Source organism: Filicampus tigris, chromosome 13, assembly GCF_054856515.1.
Source record: "Filicampus tigris isolate MCC_2025a chromosome 13, RoL_Ftig_1.0, whole genome shotgun sequence".
NCBI classification, from domain to species: domain Eukaryota; kingdom Metazoa; phylum Chordata; class Actinopteri; order Syngnathiformes; family Syngnathidae; genus Filicampus; species Filicampus tigris.
Window position 1 is genome coordinate 6,751,736 of NC_141229.1, and position 21,798 is coordinate 6,773,533.

At 39.4% G+C, this 21,798-nt stretch overlaps 1 long non-coding RNA gene across 1 annotated transcript in view; it reads right to left on the minus strand.

The window, feature by feature from the left end:
• Window positions 1–9,004: 9,004 nt before the first annotated feature.
• Window positions 9,005–21,798, minus strand: part of LOC147137387 (uncharacterized) — a 66,649-nt gene continuing 53,855 nt past the window's right edge. The window contains exon 3 of the long non-coding RNA XR_015089410.1: window positions 9,005–9,413. This is a non-coding gene — a long non-coding RNA (uncharacterized LOC147137387). The remainder of the gene's footprint in view (window positions 9,414–21,798) is intronic.

The following is a 21,798-nucleotide window of genomic DNA, read 5'->3' on the forward strand; positions in this document are numbered from 1 at the left end:
AGCCCAGCTGTGTGCATGTGTTGCCAACGCAATATCGATGCTAGTTTTGTGAGTCTGTCAATTGGGGTTTCCCATTATGTGTTAGCATTGAGCTAGCAGACTTCATTCATTCACTAAATTTCAAGTTGTGTGGTTTGGTTAAATACAAATTGTATAATTTTCTTTAAGTTTAATTTGACAGTAAACTTCAATTGGGAGTGGCAATAACGTAAGAACGGCATATTAGAGTTGAAAATAATCTTCTCTGCTTCCCCATAGTTCTACCCATAAATTACGAATCAGAAAGAAACTCATCGTCAAGCAAGGGAGCGGCACAAAAAAACAATGTCTTTAATGTATACTCTCTCTCTCTCGCCATCTTCTACTCTGAGCTTCCATATGGCCCCACACCCTCCTGACAAGCCCGTGGCTAAAGTCCATCCATCATTCCGCCCAACGCGCACACTTGTTATCAGCTCAGGCGGGCGCTGGGGAGAACCCAAACGAGAGCCTGCGATGGGAATAACAGATTCCCAGAAAATTGCCCCGGCCTACCGCCTCCGACTATTTTGTCACACACCGGAGCGTCATTTGGCTGCGGGATGTTTTATTTTGGATTTTTTTTTTTCTTTCTTTTTTTTTTGTCGACCTCCAGTGATTGCAATGACAGATTGGAGAATCCGAGGGCAGGGATTGGAATGTGCTTGGCAGTGCAGGGACTAGAATGCAGCTCGTCCTGGAGGGGGAGATACAAGCATGCAGAAACACTCCACACCACGGCGATGGGGGAGAAAAGAAAAAAAAAAAAAAAGATGACAGACGTGAGCTATACACCTCAGCGGGATACAGACAGAATATTAACACTCCTGCCTCACACTCGTAATCATAACAGTGCAAGTGGACGTGCGCGGTCCTGCTAAAGTGCGTTTATAGAACGTCTCCGGTGATTTATTGGAAAAGGAAGAAGAAGAAACGTCCCAAAACCACCAAAAAATATCACCTCGCTCTTGTACAGTAGAAAAATAAACACGGCTCTTAAGGCCAGATGCTGCCTGACTTCACCATGTTTCGGAATGCCAGGATAAGCACAGACAGTTTACATTTGCAGAAGGACGTCCCAGGCAGTCATAGAATTGGTTAAAAAAAAGTCGGGGGAAATGTTTTCAAGAAGGTGGCATCATTTTCAATTCTAAGGAAAATTTTCACTTGTTAAAGGACAAGAATCGCAGACATGGAGGTCGCATATGAGTAAAAATAATACAAATAAAGTACTGAAAAATAGTTACCCGGAGGTAAAATAAGGCTCCCTGTTTCCCCATTGTTTTCTAGTCAGCGCTCCAGCCATACATTAAGAAAAAGTCAGAAATTCATTGTGAGTGACAATACTTAAAAAAAAAAAAAAAAAGTATGCTGCAAGGCAAAATAAACCTCCCTGTTTCCCCATAGTTTTCTAGTCGCCATTCGAGGTGTAAGCTGTGAAGGATTGAGAAATTAAACGGGAGTGACAATCATGAAAGTATAAGGACAGTATATTCTGGTAAAAATAAGCCTCTTTTTCTCCATAGTTTTCTAGTCGCTGCTTGAGCCATAAACTAAGAAGGAATCAGAAATTCAACGTCAGTGATAATACTTCCACTATACTGATGGTCAACTTAAGCCTCCTGTTTCCCCCATTGTTTTCTAGCCATACATTAAGGAGGAGTCCAAAACTCAACGTGAGTGATAATACTTCAAAAATAAGAACTGGATATAGCAAGTCAAAATCGCCCTTGTTTTGCCCGATAGTTTTCCATTCGACACTCGAGCCATAAACTAAGGAGTCAAACGTTCAACTTGAGTGATAATACTTTGACTATAAGAACAGAATACTGCTAGTTAAAATTAGACTCCTGTTTCCCCATTGTTTTCTAGTCATCACTCGAGCCATACATTAAAAAGGGAGTCCGAAATTCAACATGAGTGGCAATACTTTAAAGATAAGTACTATACATACCATGTCAAAATTGTCCGACTGTTTCCCCATAGTTTCTAGTCTGCACTCCAGGCATGAATTATGAAGGAATCAGAAATATTAAAATAAGCATTGGTTTTTTTTCCGTTTTCTAGTCACCACCCAAGCTATAAATTAAGAAGGAATCAGACATGACTGCATAGTTTTCTAGTTACCGCTCGAGCCTTGAAATAAGATGGAATCTGAAAGGCCTTCCAACTAAACCGATGCACAAAAACATGATCTCTAATGCAGCTCCATTGCTTCGGGTTACAAAATAAGGATGATGAGTTCATACATCTAAATGGATTGCGATCTGCTGGGTGATAAACGCACTTTATCCTTCTCCAAAAGTGTAAAATGAGACCGGCCTGCTATTGAGGGTACTCTTCGGTCTCCCTGGTGCCGGACTCCTTGTGGACGGACATGTAGCCTCCATTGCACTCCTGTTGTCACGGCGGTCGCACATAACGCTTCAAGTGCGGCACCGTGGAGTAACATTAAACCCCATTAACAATCATCATATTTATTTATGAGGCTGCTATGTATTGTTGCTCACACTTCCTTACTTCCAATGGACGGACACATGATCCTTGTCGAAGGCTTCCTGGGAGGACGAGGAGCCCCCACTTCCTTGTAGACTCGCCGATAGCATGAATTATTAAGAAGGTGTAAGGAAAACCTAATTAGATTATGTGGCCTTCTTATGAGCTCCCGATGGTGGTGAAGTGGTTCACGTACCTGTTCATTTTTGAAGTTCCTTCTTATTGTTTTATGTTTATATATTTGTTTTATTTTTATTGATTAGAATTTTTTTTAAATCATACAAAAATCTATAAAGGCCCATATTAAATGGTTCATCTGGTACCATTACATTCTTTTTTATAGTATTTTTTGGGGGAGGCTAAAACTGATTCATGGCATTTCCATTCATTTCAAGTAGGAAAAGATCATTTGAGATGTGAACGTGTTTTGAGTGTATTGCTACATTGTGAAGGGCTTCATGTAAATAGTCACTCAGCCTTTTTGCCATGAAAGAGGCTGAGGCCACTGTTGTGGTCAGAGCTGTCCCTCACGTGTCATGTCGGATGATGTGGCGGGCTGGGGGTGACGTGTTGGTTGTTTTGATGTACAGCGGGGGGGCTTTTTGTAACCTCTTAAAGGCTAGTGGGGGATGAGTCAGGAGGGGAGAGAGGGAGATGCTCAACCGCAGTGTTGAGCCTCTTGTCCATCAAAGTCGACGACCAAAATAGACAATTGGGTGACACAGTTTCATATATATCCACACACACACACACACACACACACACACAAACCCATTTACCGGTACTCAATATTCAGAACAAGTCAAGCGAGTGTAAAATTAGGATAACCACGTGTTAATACAGAGATGCCAATAGGAATGCTTTGGAGCCAGAAATCACTACTACTCCAAACGTTGCGGACCTCTACTAGATCATTCCAATTCTATAACAACAAGCCATCATTCACTATCTGCAAGTGTCTCTTTCCACTTCCAATTTCTTTTGATTTTTCACAAATGGCACTCAACAAACAGTTGTACATTGTCAGTACATTGACAACTCGTGTCCGTATCACACCACATACACACACACATATATATATATATATATATATATATATATAAATAAAGGTAACGACCAATCACACCAACCTGCTTTCTGAAGCTGAGCCGTGACTGGTCACTACCTGGGTAGTTATGATGTCATTTTCAGTCGACAGAAATTACAAAATGGCCGCCCCCTGAGATGGCTAAAAAGGGGATGGATTTTGCTGCTTAACTCATATTTCACAAACGCAATATTAATCAGAATGCCGTGTTTCAACTAGTGGGACTGCTGGGAACATATTCTTGAGGTTGGGTTGATTTCCACTTTAAGCTCCAAAAAATACTGTTGTCATGCAAACCTGTTAAAACATCACAGTTTTTTGGGGTTTTAAATAAGCTCTATTAAGATGTCCAAAGTGTCGTGAGTCGTGCTAATGGCACACAAAAAAAAAAGCAGAAGAAAAACACAAAAGGCGCAGTAAATTATCTGTTGTGAGATTTCGTACATGTCTTGGGAACCAGAGTGGGGCTATTTCCAGAGCAGGTGGTCTTCCTCAGTCGTCATCTGGATGATGCCGAGATAACCTTCGCTATTTTACAAGCCCCCAACTTTGTTTAGACAACCCGTCCAAAAGCCAAAAGGAACTCCTTGCAGCCGTCACTCTGAATGTACTTTGGGAAAGTGGAAAATCAAGGCAGATCTCTCCAAAACCGCCAAAGAGAAAACCGTCGGGACTAGAGTAAACAAATAAATGACGGTACCATTTTGCATAGCACAAAAGAAGGGGAGTCATGTGGACATTCGTGGTTCTGCATATGAATGAGCTTCCTGTTTTAAAATAAAAATAATCAAAGCATTCACACGTTGCTCACATGAAGGGAAGTCACTCACACACCAAGTTTTCCTCATTCATCATCTTGCCTGAATAAAGCCATTCACTCAAAACCCCAATCACAATTTCCAACACGATATCATTCAGCCATATGTCTGCGTGAATACGGCCGTTCATTGCGAATCATAATTTCATATTTATGATTGGATACAGTCGGAAAGTAGGTCGCTGACGTCGAGGATGCGCCCGAGTTCAAACGCTTTTGCGTGTTTGTTTTGAACCTTCATCCCACCACTCTCGATCTGAATCGGGGCCCGACTCCATTACAGCCATTTCCGCTACGTGAAATATGTGTCTCGTCAGTGTGCCTCATTCATTATGTATCCCTTTGCTCACATCTGAAACAAACCTGCAAAGAAAATGAAAAAAAAAAAGAAACAACAAAGCTGTTTATTGCCTTGTGGCTTGGAAGCACGCTCGCTGATGTCATCCGGCGGAACGTCGTTAACCTCTCGCAGAGGGAATGGGAGGTAGATATGACGAAAGGGCCCGTCAAGGATTGGGTTGCCATCCGAGGAAAAGCTGGCCAGTTCAAAGCAGATAGCATGTGCTTCTTCCCCCTCGCGCTGTGAGTCATTAGGAACGCTGATGTAAAGCCACGACGATAGCGCCGTAACCGAGCCGCCGATGACTTCCAGATGTGCCGACACGCTAGCGCATTTTCTCCAGCTATGCAAACAGTTGTGATGGAGAGGAATAGCCGACGTTATTAATGCGAGTGGAACAAACGGCAGAAAAATGGAGAGTAAATCACAATTTAAGACATTGTTGATTGAGAAAGTGGGAAGGCAAACAAAATGTTTGGTTTTTTTTCCAGATTCTTTCAAACCAATATTAAATTTCATATTTCATTATTTTTTAATGTCAGTTTTCCACTAAAGGTGCATGTTTTTATACAGCATATTTCTACCTTTAAAAAAATAAATAAATAAATAAATAAGGGCAACTAAAAAAATGTAAATAAGTAAAAAAAAAAAAAGTAAAGAAGTTAAAAAAATAAAATAAAATAACAGATACAAATACTGTTTTAAATAAATAGTTACGTCAAATTACACTGAATTAATTAAAGAACCAGCAGCACCTTGGCAAATGGTGAACAAACAAATCCATATATGCTTTTCTTGTCAAAGTAAACAAAGATTACACATATCATAGGTCTGCTAGCATTATGCTAACACATAAAGGGAAACCCATAGACATGCTAACTAAACTAGCATCAATATTGCAGGAGTTATAAACCTTTAAACAACTTATATTTGGACAAAAATGGAAGAAACAAACAGAAACGGTATAGCAATGCACAGAGGCATATATTTTTTTATCTTATTTTATTTGTTTAATTTAAAAAAACTTGTAGTCCATTCATGTAAGTGAAATCCAAACAGAAAATACTTTTTTTTTAAATATACAATTATATATTATGTCAAAAAAGGCTGTTTTTATTTTTAACTTTATTCCTAAATGTTAAACAACAAAAAGTGCACTAATTGGGGAATGGTGTCGGCTCCAACCTATTTTATTGGGCTATGGTTCTGTACATTTTTCGGTATATGTTTGGTACCCTCCTTGATTAATTGTGCACATGAGACAATGCATGACGACACATTTTGTACAGTATATGTACATCGGATATTGTTGATTGTAATACAGATGAATTTATTGCTTGTGTTTGTCAAAAAAATACATATTACATCTCACATTAAAGGTGGGGATGCAGTTAGATTATTTTTCAAAATTGTTCAGTTTGTTGTATAAATAAATCCGAGTGTTATTTTATCTTCTTAAAAACATTTTACAAACATTTTTGGTAGTGTCATAGGGGTGGCTAGAATGGATTAATGGCATTCCCATTCATTTCAATGGGGAGCGGTAATTTGATCATTTCCAAAGCCACAACTGCTATTGTTTAAAAACAGATGGTGTTCAAGAAGTAATAAGCATATCAGTGTAATATGTTTGGACCCTTGTGTTTGGAATTCCCAATAAATGTGTTGTGAGTGCAGCCTGGAGGGGAACGTTGGAGTAAAGTGGCGTGTGTATGTGGTGAACAGGGGGGGGGGTCAAGGGGCGTGGAAGAGAGGCTCATCAATCACCTGGAGGTGACACACAATGAAATCTGACCGCGGCCCGAGATGTTTTAATACAGCATCCATTAGAGCCCTCAAATAAATTGCAATTTGGAAAACAGAACATAGCAGCGGCCAAGTTTTCCTCATCCATCTTGCTGCCGTGTCATGTAATGTAATTGCGTTGTTAATTTATCCAACAAGTTCCTCGCTTCGCCATTTCATCCGCATTGCTTAATTTCCCTGTAGAGTACATTTTCTCTCTTTCTCTCCCTCCCTCGCTCCTCATCCTCCCTGCTAGGCAGAGTAATGTTTCTGCTTAGCATGGCATTAGTCGAAGGGCTAATCAAAGCGCCGGAGTCCGTGACACTTTATCAATGGAGCGGACTGGCCAACCGCCGTGCGGATTGGATCAGAGGCCTCCGCCGCCCACTGACAGCAAGGGGGATGCTAACGGATTACATCCATACTATTGACAGAGGTTTGGGGCATTTAAAAGCGGGCCAGCAACACAGCAAATACACAGAAGGAGAGGGTAGTGTTTGGATGAGGGCTGGGCAAACATTCCCAATGTGAGGCCATTTGCTCTGGTTTGTCACGGAATTTATGAAAAAAAAAACAAAAAAAAAAACACAGGCTAATAGGTTTGCAGAGCCAAGGTGAGGGTCAGTGAATGCAACACACAAGAAGACGTGAGATTAACAAGTGCCACAGAAGGAAGAAAAACCTTGCAAATCAATTGTTTTCAATCTTGCTTTTTTTCTGTTTGAAGCACTTTTACAAATGTTGTTTCCACTTTATTTTTTATTTGTAGTAGTATGAGTAATAGTAGTAGTATTTTATTAACTTCCAAAACATTTTCTTGCCTTGTTTTTGTATCTGTGATTTTTTTTAACTGAATTTTATTACTTTTTAAATATTTATGTATATATATATTTATGTGTATATATATATATATATATACACATATACACATATATATATATACACACATATATACATATACACATATATACATATACATATATACATATACATATATATACATATACATATATACATATACATATATATATATATATATATATATATATATATATATATATGAATGTTCTTTTAAAAAAAAATGTACAATACATTTTTCTGCTATTTACAGTTATTTTTTCATCCTACAGTTGTATTGTTAGCTTCATTGTTTTACAGTAACGTAAAAGTAACGTCACAACATCAATTAAAAAAAAATGCGAATGCGCTTGCAAAAAAAAATATCTGTCATCTGTTGAATCGAGGCAACTGGACTCTTCTTGTCTGTTAAGTTTGTTGTGATTTTTTTTCTTGTTTCCTGAAAGTTCAAGTTCAAACATGAGACCTATGTTATTAATAATAGAATGATAATTTTCTTAACTAAAAAAACATGGTATAAAAAAACCATGATTCTGTTTATAACCATTTTTGTTTCCTGTATTGTATTATTATTATTTTACTCATTTGGCTTTCACGGTGAAAATATGAAGCAGTACACTGATGTAAAGCATCAGAGTAAAGCTTGGATTTTCAGCGCCCCTGTCACCTGACCGGGGCTCTTTCTGAAGTTGGGGCGGAGCGGGCTTGAAGGTGAGTGTGTGGCGTCATGCCCGTGAGGGCTGAGCAGAACAAGAGGCCCGACGTGATCAAAGGATGACAGGGGGAGAAAAAGGAGGAGAGTCGATTAACACAAAGCACTTTTTGCCCAAGTTCCCTTGCGGAGATTTTCTATCAGCTGTAGGAGAGCGGGGGGATGTAGACTCCGCCCCTTAGTCATAGTCCATTTCTGCAACATATGAGTCCATTATATCTGACACGCGAGGATAGCTGACAACAAAAGGTCCGGTAATAGTCGACATCGGATAGTCACAAAAAAATGTTGGTGGTGGAGCTGCCAGTGTGTAAATCAGCAAATCTCGTGTGACTTCAGTTCAGTGAGTATCAAGTCAAGCTAAGTCCACTTTTTAAATATTTATTTACAATTCATGAGATGCTATCTCAAGGCATTTTACACACTGAACAGGTCAAGAACCACACTCCACCAGGGCTGAACAATTTATCGTTTTCGGATCGGTCGACGCCATTTGGTCATCGTCAAAGCCTTGTTTTTTTTTTTGTAAACACTCATATGTGGCCTCTGCTAATTGGCTGCTGTGAGGAACTTCAAATCCTGCTGCTGTCGGTTTCAAGACGAGCCCCGTTTGACAGTTGTCACGTCTCTTTTTTTCGTAAGATAGTTTCAAGAGTCCTGTCTCCTTTTTCTTTGCCTACTCCGAGCCTAGGCTGAATATTGACGTAAACATCGGAAATCAAATCCGTGGTTGACCAACGTCCCGGTATAGACTTCGTACAACCAATGTGATAATGACCACAGAGTAGCAAAACATTTTTTATTTTTTTAATGACAATATTGAAATCGCAAAAAAGATGAAAAGAATGCTCACCGGAAGTGAGCAAAGTGAGTCATAAATCAATCCCCTTATTTTTCTATGGGAATAATGGTGAGTGATTGTAAATAACTGTACCTCAGTCTGGTGAGTTAACTCAAAACGATGCACGATAAATAGGTTATAAGATATGACACATTTTCTATTGTTGAGACATTCGGTAAAAATGTGCCTATAATTGGAAAAATGGCTCACAAATTCATCACAAGGCATGTTCTCATGTGTTCTGCAGTTAATATCCTTCCAGATTGCTGCCAGGCCGTCTTGTAGCTTCTTGACAAATGAGTTGAATAAGTACAGAAAGTAACTTTAAAGCTCCGACCGCACACGTCTTCCTGCATTTCTGAGGCATTATCTGACGCTAGGATGCGGATTTGCCCGAGATGAATGTCAACAACTGCCTTTGAAATCCTCTTCTTTACCTCCATGTGTTGTCTCGCGCATCTGTGATGTGTAAAAGGCAATAATAGATTCATTTTTTTTTCCCATTTCTTACAGGATCCCACACATCCCATCACACTATATCTTATTTCCTCTCTCTTTTGTGGCTCTCACCAAATACAAACCATCATTTCCTGGTGTGCAGTGATCACTCAGCAGACCAAAAAAAAGGAGCGTTGAATGCGAATGTGTGCCTTAATGTGGGTCTTTATTTAAAGCGGAAATCAACCCAATCACTTTTTTTCTTTTTTTTTCAAGAATATGTTCCCAGCAGACCCACTAGTTGAAACACGGCATTCTGATTAGTATTGTGTTTGTGGAATATGAGTTAAGCAGCAAAATCCATCCGTTTTAAGCCATCTCAGAGGGCGGCCATTTTGTAATTTCTGTCAACTGCTCAGGGCTCAGGTAACGGCCAATCATGGCTCAGCTTCAGAAAACAGGTCAGTCGTGATTGGTCGTTACCTGAGCCGTGAGCAGTTGACAGAATGATGTGATGTGATGTGATGTAATTTTCAGTCGACACAAAATGGCCGCCCCCGGAGATGGCTTAGAACGGGTGGATTAACTCTTATTCCACAAACGCAATATTCATCAGACTGCCTTGTTTCAACTAGTGGGCTTGCATAGAACATATTCTTTCTTTAAGGGAGTCGTCCATTTTTAAGAGGATGACACCGTAGTTGTTAGCCACTATTTGAGGAAATAGTGTCCAAGACTTTTCTTATTTGTTTCCTGAACCTTCTTGAGAGCTTGACCTTGAAACTCACAGAGAGAGCAACCTTCAACCTGTACACATGTACAAGTGAGGAAAATGACATCTCAGGAGGAAGAACTTTTTGGAAGAGTTGCTTCCTTTTCATGAGGGGGGGGTGATCTTCCGAGTGTGAACCCCAGCTCAAGACGACTGGAAGGGCAAACAAACACTTGCACGTCCGTCGTCATCCTGACAGATGAATTGAAACATTGACAGGTTTGAAATCTAACTTCACCTCTTACGCTCCTGTCCAGGCCCGAGGGCATGCGAGGTGTAAAGGTGAGGGGATGAATTAATAACCGTGTGTTTCCTGTCAACAACACAACATTGACCAATTAGATCCGATACAGGAGCTGCATCGAAAAGTTTACATTTTTTTTTTGTTCGAATATGCTTAACTGACTTGGGAGAGAGGGTTTTTCTAACCATGTGTGTATTATGGCCTCCCTGATCATGCAGCGTGAAGTTTGGTTGATAACGATCAGTCCTTCCAAAGCCAAGTATACTTGCTTCAGGCTGTGTACTGCCATTTGCATTCGAAGTTTACCGTAAAACTAAACACATACCTGTCAACCCCGCAGTGTACTGAATCTTACATGTTTGTTTCATACATGTATGTTTGGAAAGGTGTTTTCGTACAAATTACGCTGAAAGCGTACGACTTGACAGGTACGTAAACATGAGTATATAATAATTATCTAAGGAAAATCAACTTTATCTTATGAAAGTTTGCTAGCTAACTGCAAATGGCAAACAAAACTAGCATAGCTATTGTGGTATATTCTCTGTGTTAAACGACTCATATTACCCCACTGAATTAAAGAAAATGTTGCCAAATCTATTTCTTTGTGTTCTATTTGTATGTTTTTGCTATTTTAATATATTCATATTTTACACAATACAATACTATAGAGTGCTATTTAAAAAAACACACAAATGTGTGTTATGAAATGCTCTATATAAATAAAATTGTATTGTGTTTTTTTATTTAGGCTGGAACACATGAATAGCATTTCCATGCATTTCGGTGGGAAACGTTGCTTTGAAATACGAGTGATTTGAGTTACAACCGCGGGGATGGAACGGATTGAACTGTGAGTAAAGGCGCCATGTAGTGTGTGTGTGGACTATGTGAAGAGAAAAAACTTTTGAAGTTGGGCATCAAAGACTGATCACGGCAGACTAGTTAGCAAAAGGTGTGACATTGGGGAAAAAGCACCATCTGACGGACAAAAAAAACCAAAAACATAATCCAAATTAAAATCTTAGCATAAAAGACTACATTTGTTTGCTCTTAAGATGAATGTGAGGTCAAAAACATTATTTCCAATGGGACATTTTTTTCTCACTATGAATAATTTCTAATTTAGGAAATGAGATGAGAATTCTAAACATTGCAATACCTCAACCTAAACCCTGAAACTCATTTTCCTTGTGAGTGGAGGCCAAACACAGCTAAACCAGTGAATGCTTAGGAAACCAAATGGTCCGTGAGGGATCGCCCTGGAACTTTGCAAAAGGGTAAACAAACATTTAAGGCCTAAACTTGACATTTAGTGTCCTTATCCATAGGGAAATCATCTGGCTTCAGGTGTATCAAATGTCCGCCAACCTTTAAAATGAGGAGAGGAATGCACTTCTAATTGAATTTGCAATCAACTTGGGTTTCAGCCCTGGTGAGTCTAAACTAATTTTATCCTTTGCAACGCTCCTTGAGAGAAATAAAACATTTCAATACAACCTCAAGTGAAAAATCTACCAAACATATTGACTGTTATTTTACAGGCGTATGTTCCTATCCTTTTGTTGCGTACTCAACAAGCTTTATTTTTAACCATCAGACTTTCACGGCCTCCTAAATCTTTGTGAGGGAGACTACAGGCTGGTAAAATGGTTATGACCTCTTTATCTCTTTTATGGACTCCTTCGCCATCTCATATGGAGGGGGGAATCAATGTAATTTTAGACTTAAAAAAAAAAAATCAATGGCATCTACAATCCATGGTCAGATGACAGGGACTGTTCACATCATCAATCCTCTATTAGAGTGGAGATGGTGTGGAATGAATTCAAGTTTGATCTCTATGGATGAAAATCATGGAAACTTCTGAAATGCCGTTAACGTGTTAACAACACGTTAGTCGACAACACAATCCAACAACTGAGTGATACTTAAAGTGGAAATCTACCCAAACATATTTTTTTCAAGAATATGTTCCCAGCAGGCCCACTAGTTGAAACACAGCATTCTGATTAATATTGCATTTTTGGAATTTGAGTTAAACTGCAAAATTCACCCGTTTTTAGCCATCTCAGGGGGCGGCCATTTTGTCACTTCTGTCGACTGAAAATGACATCACAACTGCTCAGGGCTCAGGTAACGACCACTCACTGCTCAGCTTCATAAAACAGGTCATCTGTGATTGGTCGTTACCTGAGCCCCGAGCAATGTCATTTTCAGCCGACAGAAGTGACAAAATGGCCACCCCCGCAGATGGCTCAAAACGGGTGATTTAACTCTTATTCCACAAATGCAATATTTATCAAAAGGTTTAACATTCATGTGATTACAAACCGAATTCTAATGCATGGATTCAAAGAGAAAACTTAATCATTTATCAACTCAACTTTATTTATGATCCTTACATAAGTCCAGTAAAAACTTTAATACAAACCACTATTAACTATTACTATTATAACCACTATTCTTCCTCTTAGTACCAGTAATGATGCACAAAGTGACCATCCAAGTACTTCTTCAGTCCGAATTCCCTCAGAAGGGACACTCAGCCCGGGAGAAGAAGGGATTAATGAGATAGATTTATCTTTTTTTCTGGCGTTATACACACACACTAATGTTTTGTCTATATACATCCCATAGTGCCTTGGGAGAGGGCTGCTTCATTGAGTCCTATACCGTAGATCAGTGCAGTCCGACACCACCATTGTATTTCCCAATAGACACAACCCACATATAAGTCACTCACGCATACACATTGGTTAAGAAATGAATATTATTAGCGAATGTGCGACGGAAAAATTTGACCTATTAACAAAATACTCAGTTATAAGACAAAATGATTATTCGGAATACACGTTGCTCATTTAAGTGCTCGTTCTAAATGTACATACTGTATGACGCACATTACAACCATAAACATATCAAAGCATGTTATGAAACAACCCTGAACCACTAATATAAACGGATAGACAATTACGTAGTCCTTAGGAGAGCAGTTAAAAAAGGACAAGAGTCAATAATGATTTACGTGTTCTTATCTGATCAATGCATTTTTTTTTTAACTTAACATCCCTCGGAAATTGTTTTACCACACAGCCTCAAGGTTTGATGTAAATGAGTCAAAAATTTACATTACAAATATGCACGTGAATAAATGGAGAATGGGATACACATTTATACCCATTAATTGGTTGTAAAATACTTTGTAGACATTGAGGTTAGATTATCAGTGAAGAGGATTTAAATAAAGCTAGCCAGTCTGTGGCTAGCTTGAGAAGCTAATGTAGCAGTTGAGATCTTGTTCCTCCTTGTCAAAAAGTATAAATTGATGCAGAAGATGCAAATAAAAACATTTTTTTCACAAATACAGTTGGCAGGTCAACAGTTAATGGCTAGCTAATTGCTAACATAGCAGTCTACATTTGTTAGCGAGCAGCTAACTTAATCTACATCTTCTCACAGATCTTATTTTTCTCAAATAGCACGAACAGATGTGACTCAAATGCACATTTTCGGGTTACAGAAGGTCAGAAAAAAAGTCCTTTCTTCATAAACATTTTCCAGGTAGCCAATTAGCGGCTAGTGCCTAGTGTGAGACGCTAACATAGTACAACTTTTGTATGTCAGCAGAATTCAAAGGTGGCATTGTTTGAAAATCGATACGAAGACACACACATACAGCTTAGACGTAAGCATGCCCTGTTTGGGCACATCTCCCCACCACCTGTTTGAATAGTCAGCTGCTAAAAATGAGAGGACACCCTGTAATTACAAAGGAAATGAATCATACACACACCATGCTCCATATTGCATTCCGTCCTGGGTGGCAACCACCCGGTGACCCCGGAGACGAGAAGGTGCGCCGCTAACAGGTGACGATGCGGCTTTCAACGCGCCGCGGATCGAGTTTCCACAGAATCATCTTGCGAGTGATAATGTTCCGCATTCAAAGTGTCTACCCCCCACGCCCCTAAATCGTAACGGGCCAGAACAAATCAGGCACTAATCCCAGAGTCCTTGACCTCGCGCTGGTAATGGGCCTTGTTTTGAAAACACAGAGAGAGAATCATCAGCTCGTACTCCAATGTTTTCTCACAATAAAGTAGGTTGTACAACATTGGGGCTGGCTTATTTTCCCGCAGATGTGAATAGTAGATAAACATACAGAATGTTAACCAAAGCACTACATTAATAAAACACAGGACTATTTTTTATTCTGCGCATACTCCAAAAGATTAGATTTTGAAATTTCTTGACAAATATCCACTTGCAAATGCTGTGGCTCACCTATTTACTGAGTTTGGCCTTTGCGACCTCAGTTTCAGTGCATAGCAGGTGGAAGAAGAGGAAAAAATTGCAGCTGCCAGAGATGGATAAAAATGTGTGAATTTTTCAATTTAGTTCATAGTCCACAATATTAATCTGAATACTGAGTTTAGAATACTGGGGGCACAAAGAATATAATAAAGCAAAGACAATTTCCGACTTGAATTCCGCTTTTAAAATTCAGAATTCAACAAAAATGTCACGATTAAGAAAAGGCCTCTAAATTTGCAGAAAAAATTGGAGTTCAACTGCCGAGCGGGGAGCAGAGGAAAACAAAGCTTGTTTCCAGCTACCACATGATATGGCACTTAAATATATATGCATATACAGTCAAACTTTCTTGACTAGCATTACTTTATGTACAAAAAGGTGACATTTCAGCCTCCATATAAAGATGCAGTTTATCACAGAGGCAAATTATACAGTAGTTCAGAGGGACTGAACCACATGAGACTCCCTGAAAGAGGTCCTAAAGATCTTTCTGTTTTCATGGTAAAAACAAAGCAGACCTACTCAGCATTGCAGTTACATTGTAACTTGCGACTTCCACTCCTTTGCCATCAGCAGGTTAATTAACTGTGAAAAGCGCTCACCGCGAACTGTAAATCACGCGTTCGGCGCTTTGTCACGATCCGCCAACTTAAGCACCTTGACAAGGGGGCTCTGCGCGACAGTCACGTTTGGATCTTTAGGTACGAGGGAACGCACCCCTCCGGTGTCACTATAAATGTCCTCATATCGCTGCGGTTGCAGGCCGCCGTTCTTTGTGCGGCGTGCGTCCTAATCTGTCCATTCAGACTGAAGGACAATAACAAGTGGATTGTGTGGCGCAGTCTTGGCTGTTATTATTTTGCTGGAGGAGGCGCAATGCCACCCACTCTGCACACCATCTTCCCCTTTGTCTCACCTAAATTCCGCAGCAGCTTACAGTAGATGTCAGAAGCTATATTTACCCCAGTCCTCTCGACTGTGAGGAATTCTCAGCATTCAGTGGTGAACAGGGCACAGCGGGATTATAATTGTTTGGGGTTTTTCGTTACGGTTAGCTTTTATTTCATTTTGATTTGGGTATTTTTTTAAATTCCACTAGTTTTAATTACTTTTTAGAGTTCTTTTTTGTTTGTTTTCATTTTTTGGAAAACACTTCATTCTAGTTTAGTTTGTGTTAGTTTTAGTATTCGTTTTAGTTTTCAGTTTTTGTTTTAAATACATGGAGTATTTGTCAAGCCGAGTACAAGATTAAAAAAGGCTAGTTAGTAGTGTGTAATAAAGTAATGGAAACTACAGTTCCCCAAATGACTGTTTGACCTTCATAATTACGTAAGGACGTACGGCAATACTGAAATAAGTACATTCAAAATGAACCCCGAAAGCTCATGTATGATATTATTTGACATTTTCGCCATATTAATAATTATAACGGATGAACATTTGCATTCACTTCAGTGGCGGAGGATGGTTCGAGATTCGTTTTACCTTAGTCACGTACTGTATTGTACTAAACGAATCGTATCAAAAGTTCCCCTTCGCAACATTATCGCGACTACAAACAAGCTGACCAGCCCCCACACACTCCGTGTGTCACAATGTCCCCCGCCTCTTGGGCTTTACAACGCTCTTATTCCCGATGAATATCACCTCCATAAATCACCTCCCTTTTTCCAAATCATCTCATAAACTTGTTTTTTCTTCTTCACGCTCATCAGCATTTCTTTGTTTAACATTTATGTTTATTGATAAATGAAGATGGCCTTAAATAATGCAGAGCAAAACATTAGCCGCGAGCGAAGAGATATTAATAATTGATGGGTTACTACGGGGAAGGGGAGCCGTGCGTGTGTCTGTGGGGGGGGGGGGCACACTGGGAATAGATAATATTAGCTTAATGCAAGCCGGTGTGAACGGGCCAAGTGTAATGGGCCCGCCGCCTTTAACGGATGATAGTTATTGTGGAAAGTTGGGAAGAAAAAAAAAAAAAAAAAAAGAGGATGGTTGTGTGGAGGTTTGGGAGGAGGGGGGGGGGGGGGGTCATAGATTTGGCTCATAGGAGCTGACAGTGCAAATAGTGTTTTTAATAGCAGCAGCTTGACACATTCTGCAGAGAGGCCCTATAATGGTCAGCTCTGTGCTTAGCGTAAAGGGAGAAAAATGGCCCGCCGCTATTAAAATGAAACTGGAGAAGGTCCTTGCTCTTACTTTGCTGTTTTCTTTTTTCCCCCCTCAACTACGCCGCCCCATCACTCATTTTGATCCCCTCCTGTCCATTTCCTGTCTGCAGTCTCACGTGACTTTGCCCACACACACACACACACACACGCGCACACACACAAAAGAACACACGAACACACTGAGCATTCTGGCTCATATAGGGACCCTGATCTATAACCTCTAGTTCAAGGGGGTGCAATGGGGGCTCATTTTACACAGTGAGCGAGGACACAGAGGATACGAGCAGGTCACTTATTATGACATCGGCTCAGCCGGAACCAACGGGGAAATTTTGTAGGCGAGCATACAAAAAGTGAAGGTATTTGTGTTCGATTCACGAGAGGCTGTTTGTGGTCACTGTGGGTGCGTAGTAGCCTCAGAGAAGAAAAGAAAGAGACCAAATAATGAGTATAAATACAAAAATTAAATAAAGTTGAAGGGGAAAAATGTACAAACATAAGAACAGAAACAAGAATATAACAACAACAAATAAAAAAATAATGAGTAAAATTAAACTACCAAAAACAAAACACAATAAGTAAACTAATTTAAAAAATAGAAGCAAGAAATCAAATAACAATTAAAAAAAAAGCAAAATAACGAACATAACAGAGAAAAAAAAGGAAAAGTAATATATATATTATTTCATTTTTGCACTACAGGTTCACTCACATCTTCACACGATCTGCCCCCCCCCCCACGTTCATACAACCTAGTGTCTACTAGTTTCTAGTTATCTCACAGCTCTTGTATTGGACCTAATTACACTGACTGTATACACTGTATTACAATGTATAGTTGTTAGCGTATTAAGCCATAATGTAAAAGCAGTTAGGGCTTATCATATTCATTGCATTCATTACTAAAAGGAAATTAAAGCAAACCCGAAAATCTGCATTTTCTACTTAGTACCTTGTTTTATATTCCTTTTTTTGTGTGTGGAATCCTACTAAATTATGGTGAGAAAGGGCTGCTGCAGGACAATCCAATAATCTTGCAGTTACATTAAATATGAATTAAGAGGAGATTATTGCTCCTTTGGACAACAACAGAGCATGTACGTACCATGCAGTTTGATTACTGAGGTGCTATTAGGCTCAAGTTGATGGGCGCTTGGTGCCTTTAGGTCAGTGGATGGAGACGAAAAATACAAAATAAATGTACTCTCCAAGGGATTGTCTTATTGTTATGCCAGGCTTGTAAAAAAAAAAAAAAAAAAGATACAGGAGGTGTGTGAAGGGAGGGTGGGTAATGGGTATCAAAGGCAGTGGAGGACCCCCTTCCTCCAATATTGCTATCACAGCAGCATATTAGCATCCAAACAAAGGAGGCAGAATCCCCCACAGCGCAGCCTCTGCGTTTCAAGTGGTCACTCGCAGCATTTTATTTAGTCCTCAATCCGCCACCTTTTATGCTGACTAGCACAATCCTAAAAAAATATGGAAGAACAATCCTCCTGTGTCAACACAAAAGTTGCTGCTTCTTCTCTTTTTTCGCCCTCTTTTCTCTCTCTTTTTTTTTTTTTTTTTCTCGGTTTTGCTTCATCACAGCAGCTATATGACAGCTGTCATCGCTCCTCGGCGGGCCTCAGATCTGCATTTCAAGGTTCGAGGGTTCACCGGTTCGCCGCGTTCCGCTCGGGCACGCAACGCGTCTCTCAGAAGGCCCCGCTCATAAACAATCGGCTTGCGCATACACGCAGCGGCACTATAGCAATACGTGACACTTCAGGGGGTGTTTCGTGTCACTTGAGGACTTTTGTTTGCCGTTTATACAAACAGAACTGAAGTTTATTCGAAACAATGTTAAATATAGCTGCGACATTCGTATTACCAGCGTTGCAAAATGTGCGCGGGGTTTTATAATAGTCAAAGCTGTATGCACAATCAAACAACAAAAATTGTAATTTGTTCAAGAAAAAAGTCAAAATCTTAACAGCAAAGTGTTCGAAACAATCTTATAAGAGCCGTGAAAAGAAAAAGTCAACCCTCATTATCCAGGGAAGATAGGGACCAAGTAAATACCAAAAATCCATGAGTAATTAATTGTTTGAAGTTGCCTATAAATGCCACAAGCTGCCAGAAAACACTTTTTTTCTATTAACTCATTCACTGCCATTGACAAATTGTCTTTTCACAGTCCTGCAATTCAATCCCAGGAATTTATTTATATTTTTTTAACATTTTTTCATACGTTAAGGTAAAACAGTGTCTGAAAATGTCCGGCAGTGAATGAGTTAAGAAACTGTTACAAATTATTTTAGATAAGATAATTCAAGTAACAGTCATAATATCCATCCACCAATTTTCTATACTACTTATTTAAGAAGAAAAAAAAGTATATAGGCGACATATACAGAAAGTTGAACATTTTGAAGAAAAAGTCAAGAAAAAGTAGGGTATTTGTGAGAAAGAAGTCGTAATCCTACAATAATCGCCGCAGTGTTGCAAATAGATGCATTTTTTTGAAAAATAAATAAATAATTACAAGGAAAACCTATCACGGAGTCTTACAATATAAATTCAAATCCAGGGCCCATCCTAGAACAGGCACGTTTGAGGGTAACCTCGCGCCCGCACGCACCATGCTGGTGACCCCAAGTTCTATAAATTGAATAAATTGAAATTTACAGTGTCAAACAAGACAAACCAGTGAGTACAAAGCATGTTTTTGTCTTAATGTTGTCAAAACAAATCTTTGTTCATTCACACTTTCAAGGTTGACTACTGACATTGTAAGTTGCAGTCAAGTGTTTGTCTGTCAGGTTTTTAATGATTTTTTTTTCCCTCTGGAAGAAAATTCCAAGGTCACTAAGGGAGCAATCAGACGCCACGCTCTATCTTTTTTTTGGGACGCTGTGACGGACTTGTTTGTTGTTGACCTCCACCGTTACTGTCAGGATGGATGGGGAATGCCCTTTAGAAGACAGCCCGCTTGACAGATCAGCTGGCCACTGGCCCCACCGCTGCAGAATGGACAACAAGCTAGGACGCGTCTCGCTTATTTAGCACAACTACCTTCTGACGGCACGGCCGGAAAAAGATCAATAAAAATGTGTCAGGAAATGACTTCCGTTCCCTTCTGTTAAACTGATCAACGCGACGGGGTCACAGACAGATAGTAGTGGAAATGAGAATTTGCTGAAAGAGAAAATTTCCAGAGGTACTGTTTCACTTTGCCTCATGAGTTTAAGTCTTTCTATGACCACGCTAAATCACCAATAAATGAATGTAATATGAATTTTAAAGTGACTGACTTCCGAGTTTTTCATGGGATCAATCGAGTGATTTTTTGCTTTGACGTGCGAACGCAAACTTGAGATAGAAGTGCGATTCACAACTAGCAGCATTTCGGCAGATAATGAGAGGTATTTTCAAAAAAATAAGCCAAATGCTTTTTTTCAAGCTGTTTAATGCCACTCCCATTTGTGGTTTACTGTCAAACTCAACATAAAACAAAGAGAAGTACACTTTGTGTATTCAAACAATAACATGGCCTTCGCTAAGGTACACCGATGCATTTTTTTCAAGAAAAAAGCCATAAGCGCTCAAAATGTGGTGTTGTTTTTTTTTCAAGGGGGAAAAAAAAAAATCATGAGGAAACAGGAAAGAAAAAGTCCTTCTTTGTTGAAAAGAATTCATAAGGTCTCAAAGTGTGTTCTTTTGAGAAAAAATATAACACAAGAAGTAATAAGTAACTGGAATGATATCTTATTATTTCAACAAAAAAAAGTACTACAAATGTCTTTGGAGCAGGAAAGGTAAAACAAAAAGTCTTCTACTAAGCAAAATGTCACAAATGATTAAAAATAGGTCATCTTGTGAGGAAAAAGTGATAATTGAAAAAGAATAAATTTGTAATTTTTTGGAGAAAAAAAAAGTAAAATATTGCAGACCTGATTCTTGTGAGAAAGCAAGATCACCGTCGTCTTTGGACTGGCGCATGACCTGTGGGCATGGCGAGCTCGTGCATATGTAACCGGCCTAATTTACACGGCGCTCTGAGCGAGCTTCGCTTTGAAGCTTTTGAAGCCTCCTGCTCCTCATCTGATCTACGTCCACAACTTCAGCTGGTGCGAATGGCTGCGGGCCACAGCCGAGGACGGATAATAAAGCAAAAGGTACAAAGCCAACGCACGTCTCCAAACACGCGTGAGCGGGAAGTGCGAGGTCGTTATCGAAGGCCCGGGTCGCGCTGTCGCATCTGACGGGCGACGTGCCATTGTCCTCGTGCTGGGCCTTAAGCGTTAGCTCCTTTGTTAGACACTCAATGCATAAAAAAAGAGGACGGGACCAGTACGGGTCAAAAGGTGAGGAAGACATTTTAAACCAGAGTTATCATTTGATTATCGTTTTGGATTTTTCATAATAGTTATTGCTCGTTATTATGACTTTAGTTTCTCTTCAGCCTTCTTTCTTCTGTACCGATATACAGCAATGCGGATATTCATTTATTCTTTGCTCCGTACCGACATATAGTAATACCAAAATTAATTCATTTGAAAATAAACACCAAAAGTTCATGAATGAAATTGACAAAGAATACTACAAAGGACATTTTTCTTATAATTATATTAAATTAAATATTTTTTTCAGTTTTATAAAGTTTTATAAAGATAAAATGTAGTTGCAGTTAGTTGTTTTTTTAAAGCACTCATTTTATTTAATTTCTTCACGAAAATGTTTTTTCAATTTTAGGTTAGCTATTTTGTTCGTTTTCGTCAACTATAATAACCTTGTTTTGAACAAATTCAACCTTTTTTTTTAAAGCGCGTCTCACTGTGTGAGACTTACTCCGTGATTTCTTGACACAAAATCTGGCAGCCATTTCTGCTAACTCTTGGTTCGAAACGACAA